Below are 21,828 nucleotides of genomic sequence, written 5' to 3' on the forward strand. Positions count from 1 at the left end.
AGACCCAGATGAAACTCCTAGCTGGACCATCCCTGGCTGTTGTGGCCATTTGGGGAGCGAACCAGCGGATGAAAAGACCTCTCTTTCTGTCTCTACCTCTCTCTGTAACTCTTTCAAATAAATAAAATAAACCTAAAAAAAAAAAAAAAAAAAGTTGTGGGGCCAGCAGTGTGGTGCTGCAGGTTAAAGCCCTGGCCTGAAGGGGCCAGCATCCCATATGGGCATTGGTTCATGTCCCAGCTGCTCCTCTTCTGATCCTGCTCTTGGCTATGGCCTGGGAAGGCACTGGACAATGGCCCTGGTCCTTGGGCCCCTGAACTCGCATGGGAGACCCAGAAGAAGCTCCTGGCTCCCAGCTTCAGATCAGCACAGCTCCGGCCGTTGAGGCCATTTGGGGAGTGAACCAGCAGATGGAAGACCTCTCTCTCTGGCTCTACCTCTTTCTGTAACTCTATCTTTCAAATAAATAAAACCGATCTTTAAAAAAAAAAGTTGTTTTCAATGGGAATACTCTAATAGAATCATTAATAAAGTCAGGTTTAAAATATTAAATTTATGTCTTTATGTTTCAATTTTTTTGCAAGAATGTTTGGCAAAATTTTCAATATTTTTATCAATAATTCCACAAAAACATCTTCAACTATGTCTTTTAAATTTATCATGAAAGTAAATACACCATTTCTTCGTAATTGAAACTGTTGGACCAACGTACTTCTTTTCTGAGTCAGCATTTGTCCCAAAGACAGATTGTTCTGTAACTATTTCAGCAAAAAGACCCAAGCCCGGGGCTGGCACGGTGCCAGCATCCCATACAGAACACTGTTGAGTCCTGGCTGCCCACTTCCTCCAGTCCAGTTCCCTGCTACTGTGACTGGGAAAGCAGTGGAAGGTCACCCAAGTACTTGGGCTCTTGCCACTGGTGTGGGAGACTCAGGTGGAGTTGTTGGGTTCTGGCTTCAGCCTAGCTCAGCTGTTGCAGCCATCTGAGGTGTGAACCAGTGGATAGAAGATACAAATCAATTAATCAACCTTTAAAAATGTGCATTACACATGTATTATTATGCACAGATCTGAAATTTTTCACACCAACCCCCTCCTTTTAATCCATCTCCCCTCCAACTTCCTGAAGTACCTCTTTTCCTTTCTGTGCAGACCTGTCCGAGGTTACTCCATCTGAAGGCACCTGCCCAGCTGTGCCTGGAAGTCATGTATCCCATGAGGGAAAGAACTGTGATTCCTTGTCCTTCTCCCTACTAAGCAGAGCTGTCTGACTCACAGAAGTCAGAGCTTAAACGCCAATTCCTCATCTTTATCAAAACTGAGGAAATGATCTCCGATGTGCCCACCTTTCAGCTATTCACTACTAAGGAATGAGCAAACATAAGGCGGTTCTGGCCACAAAAGACCAGAAACCATTCTGCGCAGTCTGAATAGCAGACAGCAGAGTAAAAGGAAGCCAAGGGAGATCCTGAGAATGACTCAGATACAGCAAAGGCAGGTCACGAAGACCCCAAGTCAGCAGAAAGAACATCAACCAGCAATGCCACCAGCAGCTCCCAGGGCAGCCACACCAGGGCCCAGTAATCCCTGTGCTCTCCAAGACGCCGGATTTAAAATGCTATCTTCCTGACCTTCTCTTCCTACCCTCTCTGATCAACTGACTTTAATTGCTGATCATATCACTGATGACAATGAACATATTTTTAGGCCTATGCTCTTAGCTTTCCAATTGCTTTTCAACACTGTCACTTTATGTACAAAATTTTCTTTTTTCTTATAGCTCTCTATATAAATCTTTTTCTTTATAAATTTTGGATTTTCTACTAGGCTCACAACTGCCTGCCTGGGGCCAGCATTGTGAAGTAGTAGATTAAGCCACTGCCTGCGATGCTGACACCTTGTAATAGGTGCCGGTTTGAGACCTGGTGGCTCCACTTCTGATCCAGGTCCGTGCTAATGCGCCTGGGAAAGCAGGGGAGGATGGCCCAAGTGCTTGGGCCACTGCACCCACGTGGGAGACCCGGAAGAGGCTCTGGGCTCCTGGTGGCTTCAGCCTGGCACAGCCCTGGCCATTGCGGCCATTTGGGGAGTGAACCAGCAGATGAAATATCTCTCTCTCCATCTCTCCCCCACCTCCTGTATCTCTGCTTTTCAAATAAACAAAAAATAAATCCTTAAAAACTGTTAAAAAATATGAATGCAAAATTTCTTATTCAGAGATTAGCCATTATTTACAATGAAATAATGCTATCTTTTTCTGAAATAAGCTGTTCTAGTAGAAGCTCATTTAACAATCTCATTACCCTATCCAGTTTGAAGAGTAGCAGCTTTCATCATAGCATACTGCTTAGGCAAAAAAGTCAACCAAGGAGTCCACTTCAACATATATGACTCTTCTCCAGTCAACCACCTACTGAGAGTTTGGGGTGGGGTTGGGGCAGTATCACAGGATATTCTTTATATATTATTATACTACCTAAATTGTATGCTCTGTTAAATTTTTGTTTATAACTTATTTAAATTTGATAACATTTTTCAAAATTATAAGCCCATGATTTGAGGGTATTTTAAAAACTAAATAGCATGCTTTTTAGAAACGGATTCTATATTAATGAAGTGACAGAATTTCCATTCCTAGTCCTCATCCAAATCAGTGGCAGTAAGTTGACAAAATACACCATCAAGCCTGGACAGGCATTTTAGTGTGTATCAAGCAGAAACATTTTGATGCAGACCTGTGTCTTCATGTCCTAATAGGCATGGAGGCATCCATGGCTATGGTAAAGTGGAAGGGACAGATGGCATGAGAAGAGAATTCAGAGCATCTTGAACAATCTAATTAAACAAGGTAATATGAGGATATTTCTAAACACTTGTGGGAAAAATGCAATTAAAAGATAAGTTTATTTTGGTGTAAAAAAATCCTGGCTGGCGCCGCGGCTCACTAGGCTAATCCTCCGCCTTGCGGCGCCGGCACCCCGGGTTCTAGTCCCGGTCGGGGCGCCGGATTCTGTCCCGGTTACCCCTCTTCCAGGCCAGCTCTCTGCTGTGGCCAGGGAGTGCAGTGGAGGATGGCCCAAGTACTTGGGCCCTGCACCCCATGGGAGACCAGGAGAAGTACCTGGCTCCTGCCATCGGATCAGTGCGGTGCACTGGCCGCAGCGCGCCGGCTGTGGCGGCCATTGGAGGGTGAACCAACGGCAAAGGAAGACCTTGCTCTCTGTCTCTCTCTCACTGTCCACTCTGCCTGTCAAAAAATAAATAATAATATAAAAAAAAATCTTGAAATCCACAGGGCTACCACTGTGGCATATGGGTAAAGCTGCTGCCTGCCTGTATGCTGGCATCCAATATGGGTGCTTCGTGTTCTGCTGGTCCTCCTCCAATCCAGCTCTCTGCTAGTGGCCTGGGAAAAGCAGCAGAGGTTGGTCCATGTGTTTGGGCCCCTGCTAACCATGTGGGAGACCTGGTTTTGGCCTGACCAGCCCTGATCATTGTGGCCATTTGGAGAGTAAACCAGCAGATGGATCATCGATCTCCGTCTCTCACAAATTTTTTTTTAAAAAAATCTTAAAATTCATGTATAGTTCTTTTCATAGTATGCTTTCCCACAAACTTTTGACGGTACCTCATATATAAATTACCATCTAGACAGGAACAGGGCGAGAGGCTACATTATAGGTGAAAACAAGATGAGCTTTGGGGGAGCTGACTCAATCATGGGATGCCCTCAATTATTCTCCCACCATTATATCTGCCATTGATGCTCTGAGTGTGGTGTTCTAAACTTGATCTCACATTCCAAATGTGATTTGATCAGTCAGGACAAGCTATCCATGTGTTTCATAAATGCAGTCTTAAACTTCGTTATTAGTTTTAACAGTCTTATTACATGGCTGAAAGTCTTTGTTCCGGGGCCAGCACTGTGGTGCAGCAGGTCGAGCTGCTGCCTGCAACACGAGCATCTCGCCCTGGATGCCCTGCCTCCTATCCAGCTCCCTGCTGACGCCCAAACAGTTGGGTCCTGCAATCCATGTGGGACACTCAGACGGATTCAAGGTTCCTGGCTGTTGAGGCCATTTGGGGAGTGATCCAGTGTCTGGAAGATCTCTTTGTCTTTGTCTGTCTGTCTGTTAAATAAATAAAACAATCTTAAAAAAAAAAAAAAAAAAAAGCTTTCCACTGAGCAATTTAATTGACCTAAGTTTTCATATTTCATATTTCAAGTTCTGCATATTTCATAGTGAGCCACATCTTACCCATTGTTTCGTATTGCATTTAGGGTCCTTGCCTACAGGACTGAACAATCATTCCTATTAAATTCCTTTTGATTTAGGTTCAGTATGATATTCAGAATGTTTCCTTGGACCTTGATTCTGTTATCCAGAGTACTATTAGTGTCCGACCAGATTCCAACTACAAATCTGATCAGCAAGTCACATAGGTGTTCCTTCACTCTCTGCTCAAAGTACAGACAGGAAAATGAAGACACAGCACTGGAACTTTCCAACTAAAGCCAGCCATCAGACTGTATTCTGTGCGCAGTTATTCCAACAACCAGGAGGCCACCCAGCTGCATTACCACCACCAAGGGTGTCTACAGATTTCCTGGTCTCCAGACTATATATTATATATACTATACTATACTATATACTATACTATACTATATTCTATACTGCTCCCCCACTGCCTCCCCTCCATTTAAATGCTGATTACAACCCAAGACAGGATGGGGCCTGCAGTTAACAAAACAAAGACTTAGGATCAATCTGAGCATCTCTTTTACTAATAATCTTACTAATAACCTTATTCACAATGCTGAACCCCTCAAATCATCACAAAGGTTTGATTGATTTAAGACTTGAAATTAAAGTTGCATCATTTAGAAACATCTTTACTACATCACTAACAGGTTTCTATGAATAAAGGTCTTCTACCAATATGGATCTGTGATCTTTAGTTTTATCTACATGATTTATTCACAAGATAGCCTAAAGAATTTAGACTTACAGTATCCTATTTTTAGAATTAGTTTCAGAACCTGTGAACTTCAACTATTTGACAAATTACCAATGTATTTAACAAATGAAAAGTTTACCAATGTCCGCATTTTAAAAATATACACTTTCTATCTTCAAAGAGGAGTTATAATATATATTTCTCATCTGACTACCACATTTTCTCCAGTTAATAGATTTTAGTGGCTATGCTTATGGGATAGATTAAAATTGCCAAGATCTGAAGAGGGTGTGGTTTTGGTACCCCCTTTCTTTATGAAATGGCTAAACAGAAAAAAATTATAACTTATTTTTTCTTCTGGTTATTCACTTTGCCAAAAGGTTGTGCAAGCATGGCGAGCATCACTGTCTTACCCATGTTTTGGTAAATAAGAAAAGCAAACAGCCAATCCTGCTTTTAAAAAAATAGTCCCTTAAAAATAATGCCTTATTCAATTCAATCCTTGAACTGTAAACAAATAAGAAAATTTGAAACAAAATTCAAATACAGAAAAAGTCTTTTAGAAAATTATTTCGGCCGGCGCCACAGCTCAATAGGCTAATCCTCTGCCTAGCGGCGCTGGCACACCGGGTTCTAGTCCCGGTCGGGGCACCGGAGTCTGTCCCGGTTGCCCCTCTTCCAGGCCAGCTCTCTGCTATGGCCCGGGAGTGCAGTGGAGGATGGCCCAAGTGCTTGGGCCCTGCACCCCATGGGAGACCAGGAGAAGCACCTGGCTCCTGGCTCCTGCCTTCGGATAGGCGCCGGCCGCGGCGGCCATTGGAGGGTGAACCAACGGCAAAAGGAAGACCTTTCTCTCTCTCTCTCTCACTGTCCACTCTGCCTGTTTAAAAAAATATTATTTCGGTTTTAGAGAGTAAAGGCAAATTTAAAATGCTATGGTTCTAAAACGCTACACCTGAGAGTGGTGAAATGATTTTTATTTTTTCCTTTTAGTCATGTTGATGAAGACCTGTGTTTGTTTGTTTGTTTTTTACAGAGAGTTAGACAATGAGAGAGAAAGGTCTTCTTTCCGTTGGTTCACCCCCAAATGGCTGCTACAGCCGGTGCTGCGCTGATCTGAAGCTAGGAGCCAGGTGCTTCTCCTGGTCTCCAGTGTGGGTGCAGGGCCCAAGCACTTGGGCCATCCTCCACTGCCTTCCCGGGCCACAGCAGAGAGCTGGACTGGAAGAGGAGCAACCGGGACTAGAACCCAGCGCCCATATGGGATGCCATCGCCACAGGCAAAGGATTAACCAAGTGAACCACGGAGCCAGCCCCCTGTTTTTTGTTTTTGTTTCTTAAAAAAACCACCAACAATTTTTCTTTTAAAAATATGTACCCTTTTTCTACAGGATCAGATACAAACCTGGAAAACCACTCTCCTTCAGGGTCCACGCCCTGCTATTTCTGCTCTGGCCAAACGCCCACAAAAGCATAATCACGCCACAAAACCAGCCTGCAGCAAACCACCATAGTTGGAGATTTAAGGTTTGTTTTCTTTGTAAACCATTCAAAGGTTGCCATTTGGTCTATTTGGTATATCAACTTTTTCCAGCAGAAATATCTAGAGTCTCAGAATGCAGGATCACACAGGACACTCCACCCACTCAAGGGTGATTTCTCTGAGAATTCTCAGTAAACCTGGCCTTGCATACTCTACAGCAACACACTAACTGGCTTAAGAAGGCTTCACTCTAGGTTGGAAGATTCTAGATGAAGAAATGGGAGTTAAGAACTGTTGGACTCCAGAGGAAACTACTGAACCTCATTTGTCAGCTGACTGGCATGATCAAATGTAAAAGCTCTGCCTGGATCTGAAGGAAAAGGTTCACAATGACACTGCTAAAAGTCAGTTCACAGACCACAGGATAACCTGGCCTGTAAGCATACTAAGAAGTGGGACATACTCATCAAGTATGGTTCCAGGACACAGACTGTATCTGGGGAAGTAGGGGTGCAAGTGGCATGCATGCATGCGCAAACGCGCGCGCACACACACACACACACACACACACTACAGAAGATTAATACATACCACATTACCAGATCTGGTATGAAAAAACTCCAGGTAAGTGAGATGGGTATCAAGTGCAGAGGACAGACAAGGCACTATACCAGACTTCAACAGCCTTGTAGACGGAAAAATTCAGATAAAGTCAGAAAATGAAGTACGCAACTGACTGGAGAGCTTTATGCAGTAGTCTGAATTATAACGAGAACAAAAATTATCTTGTAATTTCATCGAGCTCTTGTGAGTAATTATGCATCAGGTGAAAACCTCACTGTAAACTCAAGTGCTGTGTACAGAGCAGTCACATGCCTTGCTTTACTGCTCCAAGAACATTCCACACTTTATGGAGTGGTGCTTTCCAGGTAGTGCTGACATCACATGACAGTCAAGCTGCAAAACTTGCTTTTAACCTGAAAACTGCATCTATAAGGCACAAGAAAAGCATCTCCTATCCAAGGGAACGTATAAAGTTAGGTTTTAGTGAGAGGCCTCAGGAAGAGCTATAATGGGTAGAGTACCTTAAGTTAAAAATGTCTTTCCCTCTGCAAAAATTCAGAGTAAGAGATTTCATTTTTCCTTTACTAATTCAGCAGAAGAATGTTAATAATTGATTGTGATGACTAAATATTTGTGAAAGTACCAGGTAATCTGCAAAAAAAAAAAAAGATATTATCATTTCTACACATAACTCAATAATATTGTCTCTTGATTTTGAACTACAAGTCCACCTCAAAAACTTTGTGGAAATGGAATTAAAAGATTGCTATTTTAGGGCAAAAAATTCTGAAATTCAGGGTTTTCGTAATATGCATTTTTCACAAACTTCTTGATGATCCCCCACACAGGCTGGGTTCCTGTTAAGTATATCTCAACCGTCACTGTGGTCTGAATAGGAAGTTAGACTGATTATCATTTCCTACAGGTGTTGTAGGGGAAGGTGGGCGCACAGGGCGAGCTTGTTCCCTAACAGGATAATCCTGATTTGAAATACTTTCATCTAAAATGACATCAGCTATGATTCTGGTGGTAACTGTTAAACCTTGTTCTAGCTAAACTAAGGTGTAGAGCAGGGGAGGACCCACCTCCTCTCCAGCCCATCTACCTCACTCCTACCAGGCTGGACACAGTGGTAAAAACCGTTACTGCTGTTCCTTCCCTATGTCTGCATTACGCAGAGAACTACTTTCTCAGGAAAGTCCGACCCAGGCTCCACGTTGACACAGAAACCAGACGTGGAACCAGGTGCTGGGTGAGCTCCTCGGTGTTCAAAGGCAGGCAGGAGCTGGCAGTGCTGCCCATCGGCTCAGCCAACTACTAGCCCAGAGCAGCTGCCAGAGGCAACCTCAGACCTCTCTGGAACCCAATGTTAACAGAAGTTCAGAGGCACAAATAATCATACAGACCAAGCATTAGGAAACAACTGATTTATTAAACTGTCCTTGCACCTACCTGCTACTATCTTTTCTGTCTTGTACTACCATATCCTAAACGTGAACTCAGGTACTTCACTTCGGCAGACACTCTAGAGCTTTGAGGAAAGTATACAAAGTATCCCAAGCATGCCTAAAGAGCAGGGCTCCACCTCCGGACAGCTGTGCTTCTGAGTGGCTGGTCTGCTTCTTATCTCACCAACAGGCAGACTTTTCTTGCTTCCCTCTTTGTTCCGGCTCATCAAACTCACGCAGCTAGCATAAGAGACATGCATCGGCTCGTGCACTGTGTCCCAGCAATCATTTTCTGTGTCCTTCCTTATTTTTTTCTTGCTCCCATCTAACTAATCTGGGGGAGGTGGAGAATGGGAAAGGGAGAGGGAAAAAAGAGAGAGAAGGAAATATATATATATATATATATATATTTTTCTCTATTTCCCTAAGATGGTAGGCAGGAAATATGAAATGAACTAATTTTAGTGTAAGTGTGGTATAGCTTTTAATCTTACCACTAAGATAGATTTGTTACATATGATAAGATCATGAGTGTCAATTTTCCTGCAGATGTGTAAATAGGTAAAAATGCTAACGGGGACATCCTGTCTAGAGAGAGATTACCAAATTAAGTCAGAGAAAGTACACCAAAGCAATCAATAAGCATAGTGTACAGCAAAATAAAGGACTTGTATCATTTTTCTTAAGAGTGAAATGTAATTTCTCTCCACCTGCAGCCCCACCCCTGCGTCCCTTGTATGGTGATCTATCTGGTGCCAGCCCCTCCATGGGTCAGAGAGCCACTACCAGGTCCTGTGTGCAACACCAGTCTTGTTGCTGTCATTCTCCTTCCCTGTAGGTAAGGAGAGACAAAAATATTTCCAAGTTTATTCACCAATGTTTCAAGCCCCTATTATGTGTGAGGCATTACAGACATTAAAGTCTAAATGGCTGCCTTTACAGAAAATTATTTTTTAATCAGGTATATAAAATAGATTCAACAAGGGAAAAACAGCACTCATAAATTAAAATAATGGCTGAGTTGTATCTGGAGACCACTAACCCACAGTCTGCTCCACTCTCCAGGGAAATTAAGGAAATCAACAAGAACACAAGAGGGATGAAGGTGGTGGGGGAGGTGACAGGCGAGGAGAACAAGGGGAACAGACAGCAAGCTCAGGGTGATGACATTGCCACCCAATCAGATACTGGTGGCTTAGAACAGAAGAACAATAATGCAACAATGCAAGACCACCTTCCACCCGAGGGTAGCAGACACTCCAGTCACTCCTTCCACTGTTCCGGGAAAGTTGAGGAAATTTAAGGGCAGGGGCCTTTTTTTTTAGGGATGGGATGCCTTTGGGATCCTGTGGTCCTCCTCCAGACCTTCAGGGTATCTGTGGCCAGAGGGTCTGCTTCTAAGGTTAAAATGAGAGATAAAGTACAAAAAGAGGTTGATGTGGCCCAGGGAAGGCAAATAATCAAGCAGTCCATTAAGCTTGTCTTGGATAGCTAAGCCAATCAGACAGGAACAAGAGAACAGTCACAGCCGCCTTCTACTCCCCCCAGCACCATCTCCTGGCAACTCTCCCCACCCTTACACGGTGCCGTTCTCCGCGCTCCAGTGGGAGGTGCTGTCGTCCTACGTGAACCACACTCACGCTGGCTCCAGCAGAGCAATGCAGACATTTAACAGTGAGGTCCGCCTCTACCCAAGGGCTGAAGTTCCACACTCGGAAGACAGGAAATACAAATGGCCAGCTTTTCAGCTGGAATAAGCTGGCAGCCTGTACAGGGAGGGCGGGGTGAGTAGGAAACGGACCATCTTCATGGTGTTTGCGTTCCTGAAACCCGGTAGTGTCTCTGCCATTTCCCATACCTGGAGTGTTGGACTCTTCCATGAGATAGAATTTTATTAAATCTTGACTATAATGGAAAAAACAAGAGCGTTCCAATGAATACAAAGAGTACCTCCTAGGCGTCACTGCTCTAATCCCCAGACCTAGAAAGGCAGCTCAAGGGCAGCTCCCTGACATTTTTCCTACTAACTTTTCAGAGTGCCTGACTAGCCTACCAAAGACAGAGTGGCACTGTCTTATACTCTTCCATATACTCTGGAAACTTAACTTTAGGGATGGAAATCTGCAATGGTTGAAGAAACATGAAGAAAATAAAAGTGTAAAAATGGATATGCCTATTTATTCTCACAAATTGAGACTATACAGTTCAAGATTATACAAGCAAATACAAACTAAATGCAATTTTCCTCCAGTCATCCTAAATAGAACTCCCAAGATGACCTCGTGAAACTCCTGATTCTTCCCTTGGTTCCATCTGCTGTAAAACTTGGAAAGGATCAGAAAATCAAAAATTAGAAATTACACTCATAGGGTCAGGCTTTTGGCCTAGTGGTGCAGACGCCTGCACCTCACATCAGAGTGCCTGGTTTTGATTGCCAGTTCTGGCTCCTGAATCCGACTAAGGCGGATTCTGGGAGGTAGCAGTGACAGCCCACGGGAGGAGGCTCCTGGTTCAAAGCCTCAGTCCCAGCCAGAGGTCACTGTGGGCATTTGGGGAGTACCAGTGAATGCGGGCAAGCTTTCTCCTTCAGAAGCAAAATTTACATTAACAAGTACATGAAGACTCTTAACAGTCCTTTCTGTGACCTCTATAGAACCTAATAATTTATATAGAATCTAACTTTAAAAAGTAGTGCTCCCCATCTCTCAATAGTTTCTGAGAAGCTATATATGTGAGAGTGGAGGTAGAGGGAATTTAGGAAAAACAAAGTGTGCGTTAGCATCTCGCCTTCCGAACATCTTAGCCAGAGGTGCTAAGATGTTCTTGTCTGGAGGGAAGAAAAGGCAAAGCAATCCACAGAGAACTCTTTTGGTTCCAAAGAAGGACCAGCAAGCTGTTACGGCTCTAGAGTCGGCATCAGAGCCAACCTCCCTTACAGGGAGGCACCAACCAGAGCTGAGAGCCTCATATCCTTAGCCAACAGAAAGAGGGGGTGGGGTCCAGAACGGCAGTTTTGCAACCGTGAAATGGTAAGAAAACAACTGGTCACTAAGGCAATCTGGAGACTGAAGGAGGCACAACGACATACAGGCGCATCGTCCCTTTCAAATCAGGAAATTTGTTCACATCATAAATTCTGACACTCTGGGTTCTCCAGAGAACCAGCCAACGTTTCTGTTTATTTCCCAATCTAGCAAAGCAAAGAACCCTCTACTTAGAGAAGGGCCTGACAGGGTTACCTGCACATAAAGACTTGTTAGTGATGATGAAAAGAAATTTCTCATGGTAATATTTGTTTGCTCAAATCAGTACACATTCACAATTCACTACATCTTGGTAACTCTTAACCTCCCACTAACCATACTGATCCAGGTCAGGTGATCAACTTTACTGCCGCTTCTCCTACAGGCACACACTTCATTATCATCATAATGCATCCGTCCTGGTCTCCTGATGAGGCGGACAACAGGCTGATCTAATTTCCCCAAGCTCAGTCTTTCAATATGAGCTTTTTTTCTTTTAAAGATTTATTTATTTATTCAAAAGGTTGAGTTACGGAGAGGCAAAGAAAGAGAGAAAAAGACATCTTTCATCAATTTGTCCACTCCTCAGATGGTCACAGGACTGGGCCAGGCTAAAGCCAGTAGCCTGAAACTTCACCTGGATCTACCACACGGGTGCTGGGGCCCAAGCACTTGGGCCATCTGCTGCTGCTTTCCCAGGCCATTAGCAAGGAGCTGGATCAGAAATGGGGCAGAACTGGAACCAGTACCCATGAGATGCCAGCGTTGCAGGAGGAGCTTAACCCATTGCACTACAAGGCCAGCCCCTCAATCTGTTTTTTTTTTTTTTTTTTTTTTTTTTTTTTTGACAGGCAGAGTGGACAGTGAGAGAGAGACAGAGAGAAAGGTCTTCCTTTGCCATTGGTTCACCCTCCAATGGCCGCCGCGGCCGGTGCACCACGCTGATCAGATGGCAGGAGCCAGGTACTTCTCCTGGTCTCCCATGGGGTGCAGTGCCCAAGGACTTGGGCCATCCTCCACTGCCTTCCCGGGCCACAGCAGAGAGCTGGCCTGGAAGAGGGGCAACCAGGACAGAATCCGGCACCCTGACCGGGACTAGAACCCGGCATCCCGGCACCGCAAGGCGGAGGATTAGCCTAGTGAGCCGCGGCGCCGGCTCAATCTGAGTTTTTGTTGTTGTTGTCATTGTTTTGTTTTTTAACCAATGAACCTTTAAGCTATTTTACTCTGGCTTATGTGCCTTTATATTTGAAAACTGTAACAAATACAATTTTCTTACAGACACCAAGGGCCATTTTTGTGTATTCGTCACAAGGTGGGACATAAAATGAAGATTAATAGGGACTGTGTGTGTGTGTGCACATGTGAGCTTGAAATAAACATGAGATACAAGGTGTCTCCTAAAACCAAAACGTGATTATAAGACTGACTTTGATAAAGCTGACACTATAAAATTTCCGAGTTCTGCTAAGAGATAATCTCATCAGCGCGCTGTTTATCACTAAGATAGTCTCAGCACTCACTCCACTAACTACGGGTTCATGACATTGCATCAAACTGGGACCAATAAAATCAGTGCAGCACAAACTGGAAGACTTAACTTGTCTGAATATCTTTAACAGTTCAAAGATTCAGAAGTAAACTCAATTTCCATCTTCCATCTAATAGCTACCAATAGATATTTTTTAAATAACAGTTTTATTGAGATAATTCACATAGCATAAATTCACCTATTTGGAATACACAATTGTTTTCAGTATATTAAGAGTTAAACAACCACCACCACAATCAATAAAACAAAAATTTTTAAGACCTTGGACACCACTTACAGTAAGTACAACAAAAGGTTTTATTTTTTTCCTGGCTTACATGAAATGAACACCCTGACAATCTGGATCCACATTGAACCAAACCATTTCTCAGACAGGTCCTACTGGCAGTATAATAAATTGTCATCTCGAGTCTTATTGCATCCTGACTAGCATTAAGCATGGCCGCTTTCTGAAATCTCTACTGAACAGCACCCCTATTATCTGTTTGTGTTTATTTTATTTAGCCACTATCTGAATGGACTGTTCATTTATTGAGTGCTTTAGCCTTTGGCTTGTTTGAAAGGTAGCATGCTCTAAGGGTCTGGAGAACAAGCTCTTATCAGGCGCCAGTCTGAATCCCAGCTCTGCTGTGTGGAGAGGTATATTCCAAAACCACTGAACAAAGCTTTCAGCTTCTTTTAAATAATTTTTTTTCCTTTTATTTATTTCAAAGGCAGAAGTACAGAGAGAGGGATCATTCATCCATTCGTTCACTTCCCAAATGGCCGCAATGGCCAGGGCTGAACCAGACAAAAGCCAGGAGTCTGTAGCTCCATCTGGGTCTCCCATGTGGGTGGCAGGGGCCCAAACAGCTCGGCCATCTTCCACTGCTTTCCCAGGTGCAGTATTAGCAAGGAAGCAGATCAGAAGTGGAGCAGGTGGGACTCAACCTGGTGCTCACATGAGATGCCAGTGTCAACAGGCAGCAGCTTACCCAGCGGTGCCACAATGCCAGCCCCCAACTCTGCATTCTTACTGAAGTCTTTTTCCTTCTTTTAAAGAAATATTTATTTGAAAGGCAGAGTTAGAGCGAGAGAGGGAGGAAGAGAAAAGAAAAATATACCATCTGCTGGTGTATTTCCCAAATAGCCACAATGGCCAGGCGAAAACCAGGAGCTAGAATACCATCCATGTCTCCCATGTGGGTGGCAGGGGCCAAGCACTGGGGCCGTCTTCTACTGCTTTCTGGTGCATTAGCAGGGAGCTGGATTCCAAGCGGAGCACCTGCTCATATGGGATGCCAGCATCACAGGTGGCAGCTTACCTGCTGTGTCATGATGGTAGTCCCATTAAGTCTTTTTTCCCCTCAATTAAGTTTATAGTTTTCTTCATAGAGATCCCAAATATTCCATACAGAATTCCTCACCTTAGGCATTCATGTTTTTATTGCTAGAAGAAACATGATTTTTCTCCCAATATTTTTGTAACTATCACTAGCAAAAAAAAAAAAGTTACCAATTACCAAATACCTTTACATGGTATATGGCCATCTTAATGAACTCTTATGTTTAGCTCGTTAGTTGGGTTCTCGTGATTCTCCTAGGTTTAAGATCATGATCGTATGCAAATATTGCTATTTCCACCATCACCACCCCAAATACCTTTTATTTGATGTATTCTTGCACTGGCCAGTATAATAGCAAACGTCAACAAAGTTACTGGGCATCCTTGTTTTCCTGCATGATTTCAAGAGTTCATAAATCAGGAGGAACTGTTAATTAGCACTGTTATTTGGCTGACATTGGGATGAGCTAGTCCGAGGGTTAAATACACACTGATGCCATACTTCAAGGATGCAAAAGTAGACTCTGTGGCTTAGTCACAACTAATCTTTGGGCAGACTATTTCACTTCTTGGCCTAAACTTCTTAATCTATACAATGAGGGTAATAATAATAATAACCTCTTTTTCAGAGTTTTGAGACTGACTGAGATAACACTGCTTAGAACAGTAAATACCAGGAGCTGTCTTCCTTGACAATTTCCTACTTAATTAAAATTGCTGGTGCTTCATATGAACTTGATCTCTTTTTGGTATTTCCCTAGGATCTAGAAGAAGTGAGATAGGTTTACTAATTTTTTTTTTCAAATTTTTAAAAAGAACATATAATTTCTATACCACATGGCTCTGGAGCTCCCACTCCTCCTTTTGGTTGGGAGGCCACGGCCTTTAATATATATTTAATACCTTCATGATTAACCATCTGCCAAGAAGTTCTGTTTCTTTAGGCAACTGTGAAAAGCAATCAGTTCCATTTTCATCATGAGACCTTTCAGAGTTGTGCATGACATACACATTTAGAGTCAGTGTCTCTCTGGTCACTTTCTATGGCCTGTTTTCAGGATTTCTTATTCCTTACTCTTTTCAATGAGTAACAAAAGCCTTTGTAAGATACTTTAAAAAAAAAAAGAGATTTTATTTATTTATTTGAGAGGTAGAGACAGAGAGAAAGATCTTCCATCCGCTGGTCCACTGCCCAGATAGCCATGACGACTGAAGCTGAGCTGAGCTGAGCTGAGGTCAGGAGCCAGGAGCTTCTTCTGGGTCTCCCACGCAGGTGCAGGGGCCCAAGCACTTGGGCCATCTTCAACTGCTTTCCCAGGCCACAGCAGAGAGTTGGATCGGAAGAGGAGCAGTTAGGACTCGAACTGGCATTCATATGGGATTCGGGTGCCGAAGGCAGAGGCTTAGCCCACTATGCCACAGCACCAGCCCCAAGACACACTCTTGACCTGTTTACACATCCATGGGTGTCTGCATATAATATCCTATGCTAAGCATACTGACCCCTTTGGTCTGGTCCTCCTTTCCCTGCATTTAATTTAAAAGTGGGGGAGTTTCTGTAGGATAAAAGAACTAGCATTCTCCATCCTTCTCTTCCCATCAACTCAACTTCCACTTACTCTACACGAACAAGACCAAGATAAGGTCTTGGGCAAACAATGGGTTATGAGTAACCTTAAAGAACAAGGATGAATGATTTTTAACAACATAACACCAGGAAGTATTTGCTTTGCTTTGTGTACATACAGGAAGATGTTACCAGTTCCTAGTTCCTTCTTGCCTAATTGAGAAGACAGACACAGGGATGCAAGCTATTCTATCTGCAATTAATATGCCATGAACAGCTTGGGAAAGCATATTAAATAGCTACATACAAGTAAAATCACCTTGTAAAAATACCAAAATGACTATCAAGTTCTAGAAGATATTCCAACTGAAATTGTGTAACATTTTTCAGATAAGCTCAAATAGGGAAAAAAATATGAATTCTTTCAGATATCCATCTCCTGCCTACAACCTTATCTAAGACCCTTAACGGAATCTTATTAGGAAAGACAATAGTACAGGAATGGTAGCTTCTAGAAATCAATGCCCAACTAAGGACTCAGTCCAGCTATCAACATCAAGTTCAGTCTCTGTGATCTGTGGATCTCACTTTTTGCTTTTTTGGGAAAAGAGTACTTTAGTCGCCAATCTTCCCCCACATGGCTTCATTTCTTTATGGCCCTCAAAAATCACAGACAGCAAGAAAGTAACGTGACTGTTCTCTTAGTGTCCTGGCATATCACACATGCTCATCTGGTTTTCTATGGAGGCTTCCTTTGTCCCAGGGTAACTCTACATTTCAATTTCTCATGGCAGAACCAGCAGGGTACAGTCGGCTACAAGTTCAAGCTCTGTAACCAGGGTTTCAAATCCAGGGCCCCTTCCAAGGTGTATAACTTCATCCAATTACTTAGCCTCCTTTTCTCCACTCCTCACCAGGAAATATGAGGGCAAAAACAGAGTAGGTACAGAGTTAAGTGGGATAACTATTGGCAAGGATCTTCAGCAGTGTTCGGCAGCTAACAAACGCATGTGCTATGTTAGCAGTTATTTATTCTTTTTGCCTCATTCTTTCTGCTCATACAAACACAGAATCTATGCAGTTTTCATTCTGAACTGTTAAGTGTTAGGGAGGCTGACTGGAACCTCTTATTTCAGCAACTCCAAGCCACATTGCAGACAAATGAGTAAAAAACAAAAGCAAAAAACAAAGCACCCAAATTGAGGGCTGCAAACTTCAAATGCTCCACAGGTAAGATAAGGAGCAGTTATGTTTAAGACAACAGGGAATTTGGCCTGCACCATTGTTAACCTCCAAATGTCACCTTGTGAGGTCAGGACACAAAATTTTACCACCAACAGCATTAAAAAAAAATTACTGAGTATGGAAGAACTAAAAAAGCTGAGGAAACTAGGATAAAACAAGAAATAGCAACTTTTATTCCTTTAAGCAGATTAAGACTGCAAAAATGCTAAGTTAATCAATGATACATGGGCATGCACATGTATGTAATTACATGCAAATAATAAAAGATTACTCCAAATTTAAGACACTGTTAAAGAAAAAATGTTTTATACGATAATATAACATTTACAACTATAAGGCAAAGAAACTTTTAGGGAGTCCGGTCCTTTTGGCTATTTTAAAACGTAGTATTTCAGAGGACTGATATCACAACAATATTTCCAGCTACAGATCCAAAGAGTCCAGGTTCACATATAAACTGCTTAGACACTTTTAAAGTCATAAAATATTTCTGAAACTACACTTCAGGAAAAAGTTTGAGAGCTTCGGTTATCGTAAGTTATGGCGCACTGGGCACTTGCAGAATCCGAGAAGACCTACATGCAGCATTCTCACTGAGTCCTCACAGCTACTTTATGCACAGGATCTATTCTTGCTACCTTACAGATGAGAGAGGCAGGAAGAGACACACATTAAACACCCTGCTCAGCCACACCAACCAGGATTTAAATTCAGAATTCTAACACTAGCCCAAATTCTTAAGTCTACAATGATCTTCAGTTTTCTCACTTATAAACAGTATCTATGACATATCCTCACTCTAATATCTTAGAAGTTTACAAATATATGCAACCTCAGTGTTTCTTAAATTGCGTGGTGAACTATTTTAGTAGATCATAACAAGCATTAACAGAACAGAAAGTATTAGAATGTGTTACACATAGTAAGGCCTATGTATTGTTTCATCAAATTCCTTTTTCAGTTTTCAGAGCATACATGCATTCTGAGTCACCGATGCAAATTCTCACTGTAGGTTTAAAAAAAGTTTTAAAAAAGGGCGGGGAGGGAGCTTGAAAAGTGTTCACTCTTTTCCTCAACAACACTGAAAATAACTCATTCCAACTTTAGTTGAATTCAAATTCTGGTATAGGTAGGTTATCACCCTAATCAGAAAGCAAATGATTTAGAAGCCATACTAATAAGTAAACAAGAGGGCTTTCTAACCCGTGTTCCAGGAGGGTTCTCCTGAAAGATCTTTGTGGGCATTTCCTGGAGAAGGAAGGCATTCTTAACACCAAATAAAGCTGACAAATTGGGCAATACTGTTCCCTTTCTGGACAGTCAGAAGTCACACTATTAAAAATTTCTTACAAGCTCTGCAGAAAAATCATACTACAAACACCATCAAAAAAGACAGCAGGTGATGGCTCAGGTTGGGTCCCTGCCACCCACATGGGAGACTCGGATGGAATTCAGGTCTCCTGGCTTCTGTCTGGCCCACTCCCAGTGTTGCAGGCATTTGGACAATGAGCCAATGGATGGAAGACCTCTGTTTTTCCCTCTTAGTCATTCAAATAATAAAAAATCTTAAATAAAATTCCAACCTTTAAAAAATACAAATATGCTTAGCTGTATTTAACCCAGTTTTTTTGGTCAAGCTAACATGCACTCTAGCATCTCTCCTAATGACTAATTTCTCATAACACCAGCATTCTGAGAAATACAATATAGGAATCACCACATTGTGCAGAACTTAGCTGGGAAAGGGGAACCCCATAAGCTTTAGCTGCCACAGTAAGTAAATCACTGCCAAATAAGCACAAAAGTAGCAGAAATAAAATAAAAAGAAACTGTATTTTGGTTAATTATTTTCATCATAAATCACATAGCTGTGTCAATTAATACTTATAAAAACAACATATTATACTCTAAAAGCACAAATTGAGGGAAGAAAGAGAATTGATATTTGAAACATTAAAAAAAATACCTCAATTCAAATAAATCACAATCTAGAGACAAAACTTAAATACACAGGAAAAAACTTATACAAAACACCAACAAAGGCTGAACGGAGGGTAAAATCATCCTGTGTGCAGATGGAAACCAAAAGATCTGCATGGACAGTTCCTGTCTCCCCGCTGGAGGGTCCACAAGTCAATGGCCTGGCTGCTAACAGCCACCAAAGCAGGAAGAGCTGTTTACCTAGACTAGGAACCCTTGGAGGCCAGCCACTCAGAACAGCACCTAGCATAAAGGAGGAACCATGGATACTCCTGGCAGGTAAACGGCACCCTCACCTCTATCGGTGATGAACCCAGGCTGGCAGAGACCCTGCCATCTAGGCCAGCCCTCACGGCAGCCTGTGGGCAGAGGACTGCCACCCAGTACCACAACACTGCCTTCAGCGTGTTCTTTACATTCTCAAACTTGATTTGCCATTTTCAGTCTTTTTCCTACCCTCACTGCTTTTGGTTGACGTTATTCCCAACGTCACAACACAACTGTGACAATGCAACTGATGGGAGGCTTGAGGACTGGTAAATCATTAGCCTGACTCACTGAGCTTGTACTTTACAACCACATAACATTTACTTCTTAACGATTTACTCACAAGCGCAAAGGCAGAAATTTGAAAACACACACGTTGATGTTATTCACATTCCCTGGAGCAGAGAACTTCCTCCAGTGAAGTAACTCCAGGTATCTGATCAAATGAGGGGAAAGGAAAAAAAGCTGCAGCACGGTCACACCCCACCAAGGTCTCCTAGAGAAACAGACTCCACAAGCAGAGAGGGGCACCTCACATGGGAGAAGGCGAGCCCACATCCCAGACCACGGAACAGGAGCACACGGGAGGAAGGCGAGCCCACATCCCTACAACGGAGCAGGAGCACACGGGAAGAAGGTGAGCCCACATCCCAGACCAGGGAGCAGGAGTACACGGGAGGAAGGCGAGCCCACATCCCTACAATGGAGCAGGAGCACACGAGAGGAAGGCGAGCCCACATCCCTGACCACAGAACAGGAGCACACAGGAGGAAGGCGAGCCTACATCCCTGACCAGGGAACAGGAGTACACGGGAGGAAGGCGAGCCCACATCCCTACAATGGAGCAGGAGCACACAGGAAGAAGGCGAGCCCACATCCCTACAATGGAGCAGGAGCACACGAGAGGAAGGCGAGCCCACATCCCTGACCACAGAACAGGAGCACACGGGAAGAAGGCGAGCCCACATCCCTGACCACAGAACAGGAGCACACGGGAGGAAGGCGAGCCTACATCCCAGACCAGGGAGCAGGAGCACACGGGAGGAAGGCGAGCCCACATCCCTGACCACAGAACAGGAGCACATGGGAGGAAGGAGAGCCCACATCCCTGACCACAGAACAGGAGCACACGGGAGGAAGGCGAGCCTACATCCCAGACCAGGGAGCAGGAGCACACGGGAGGAAGGCGAGCCCACATCCCTGACCACGGAGCAGGAGCACACGGGATTAGAGGGGTTCTCAATCTGGACCTCTGAGTATAATAATGAGATGACTGGAACCCAGAGGGGTGGAGCTGCTTGTTCCTAGTGACAACACGATTAGTCACCGAGTCAGGACCCAGCCCTGATCTTCTGATCTCCCAATGTATCATGGGCCTCCTATCTGCTCTGTAAGATTAGTAAGAAAACGAAAAACTACCTACTAATCTAACTAAACTATAAATCACTAATCAAATTATGGTTCTGTACAACTAAAGCATTTAGAATAAACCACGTTCACTTTGGATTATAATATGTGGTTACTCTTTGGCAACCTATTAAAATCCTCATTAGGTTTTCTTTAAGGACCTTCATTCTAAAACGCTAAACCAGTAATCTCCAGAAGAAACCGAGATCCCATGGAGGAAAGTCCAATTATTTCACATGAGAAGTCAGACCCTATTCCAGGGAGCCACACATTTTGGAGAGAAGCAGACCTGGTTTCAAATCCTGACCCTGTTCGCTTTGGTTTCCCATCTGCAGTGACGCTGGGAACATACTACTGCCTCAAGGGTGTGTCTGACAGTAAGTGGTACCCAAGGATAATTTGCTCTCCCAACCTGCTACTAATTTTTGTTCAGCTCCCTTGATTCTTTGTCTATTTCAACATTCAATTTCATATAACCCCTGTATTATAAATATTAGTATATACACCAAACCTTAAGACAAGGACTTTGTGCCACAGAACATTTAATATACTCTGAATACCATCTCTGTAAATTTTAGTGGAGGAGCCAGTGCTGCGGTGTAGTGGGTTAGGCCGCAACCTGCAGTGCTGGCATCCCTTATGGGCACCAGTTCAAGTCCCGGCTACTCCACTTCTGATCCAGCTCTCTGCTAATGCACGTGGAAAAGCAGCAGCAGATGGCCCAAGTGCTTGGGCCTCTGCATGCCTGTGGGAGACCCAGGAGAAGCTCCTGGCTCCTGGCTTCAGATTGGCCCATCTCCGGCCAGTGTGACCATTTGGGGAGTGAACCAGTGGAGGGAAGACCTCTCTGACTCCTTCCCTCTCCCTCTCCCCATTCCTCTGTAACTCTGCTTTTCAAATAAATAAACAAATCTTTTTATTTAAAAAAAAAAAAAATCTGAGCAATCCAAAAAAAATTTAGTGGAAAGGTCCAAAGAAGACATTACTGCGTTAAGTTATAAAACTCAAT

General features: G+C 43.3%; 1 protein-coding gene and 1 non-coding gene across 4 annotated transcripts in view; one reads left to right on the forward strand and one right to left on the reverse strand.

The window, feature by feature from the left end:
- CAB39 (calcium binding protein 39) overlaps positions 1-21,828 on the reverse strand; it is a 93,540-nt gene that overhangs the window by 65,509 nt on the left and 6,203 nt on the right. The window lies entirely within an intron of this gene.
- On the forward strand, positions 5,158-5,296 carry LOC127491918 (small nucleolar RNA SNORA29). Its single transcript, XR_007920845.1, has one exon. It is a non-coding gene; the product is annotated as a small nucleolar RNA SNORA29 (small nucleolar RNA).

The sequence above is a fragment of the Oryctolagus cuniculus genome, chromosome 3 (assembly GCF_964237555.1).
Source record: "Oryctolagus cuniculus chromosome 3, mOryCun1.1, whole genome shotgun sequence".
Classification (NCBI taxonomy): domain Eukaryota; kingdom Metazoa; phylum Chordata; class Mammalia; order Lagomorpha; family Leporidae; genus Oryctolagus; species Oryctolagus cuniculus.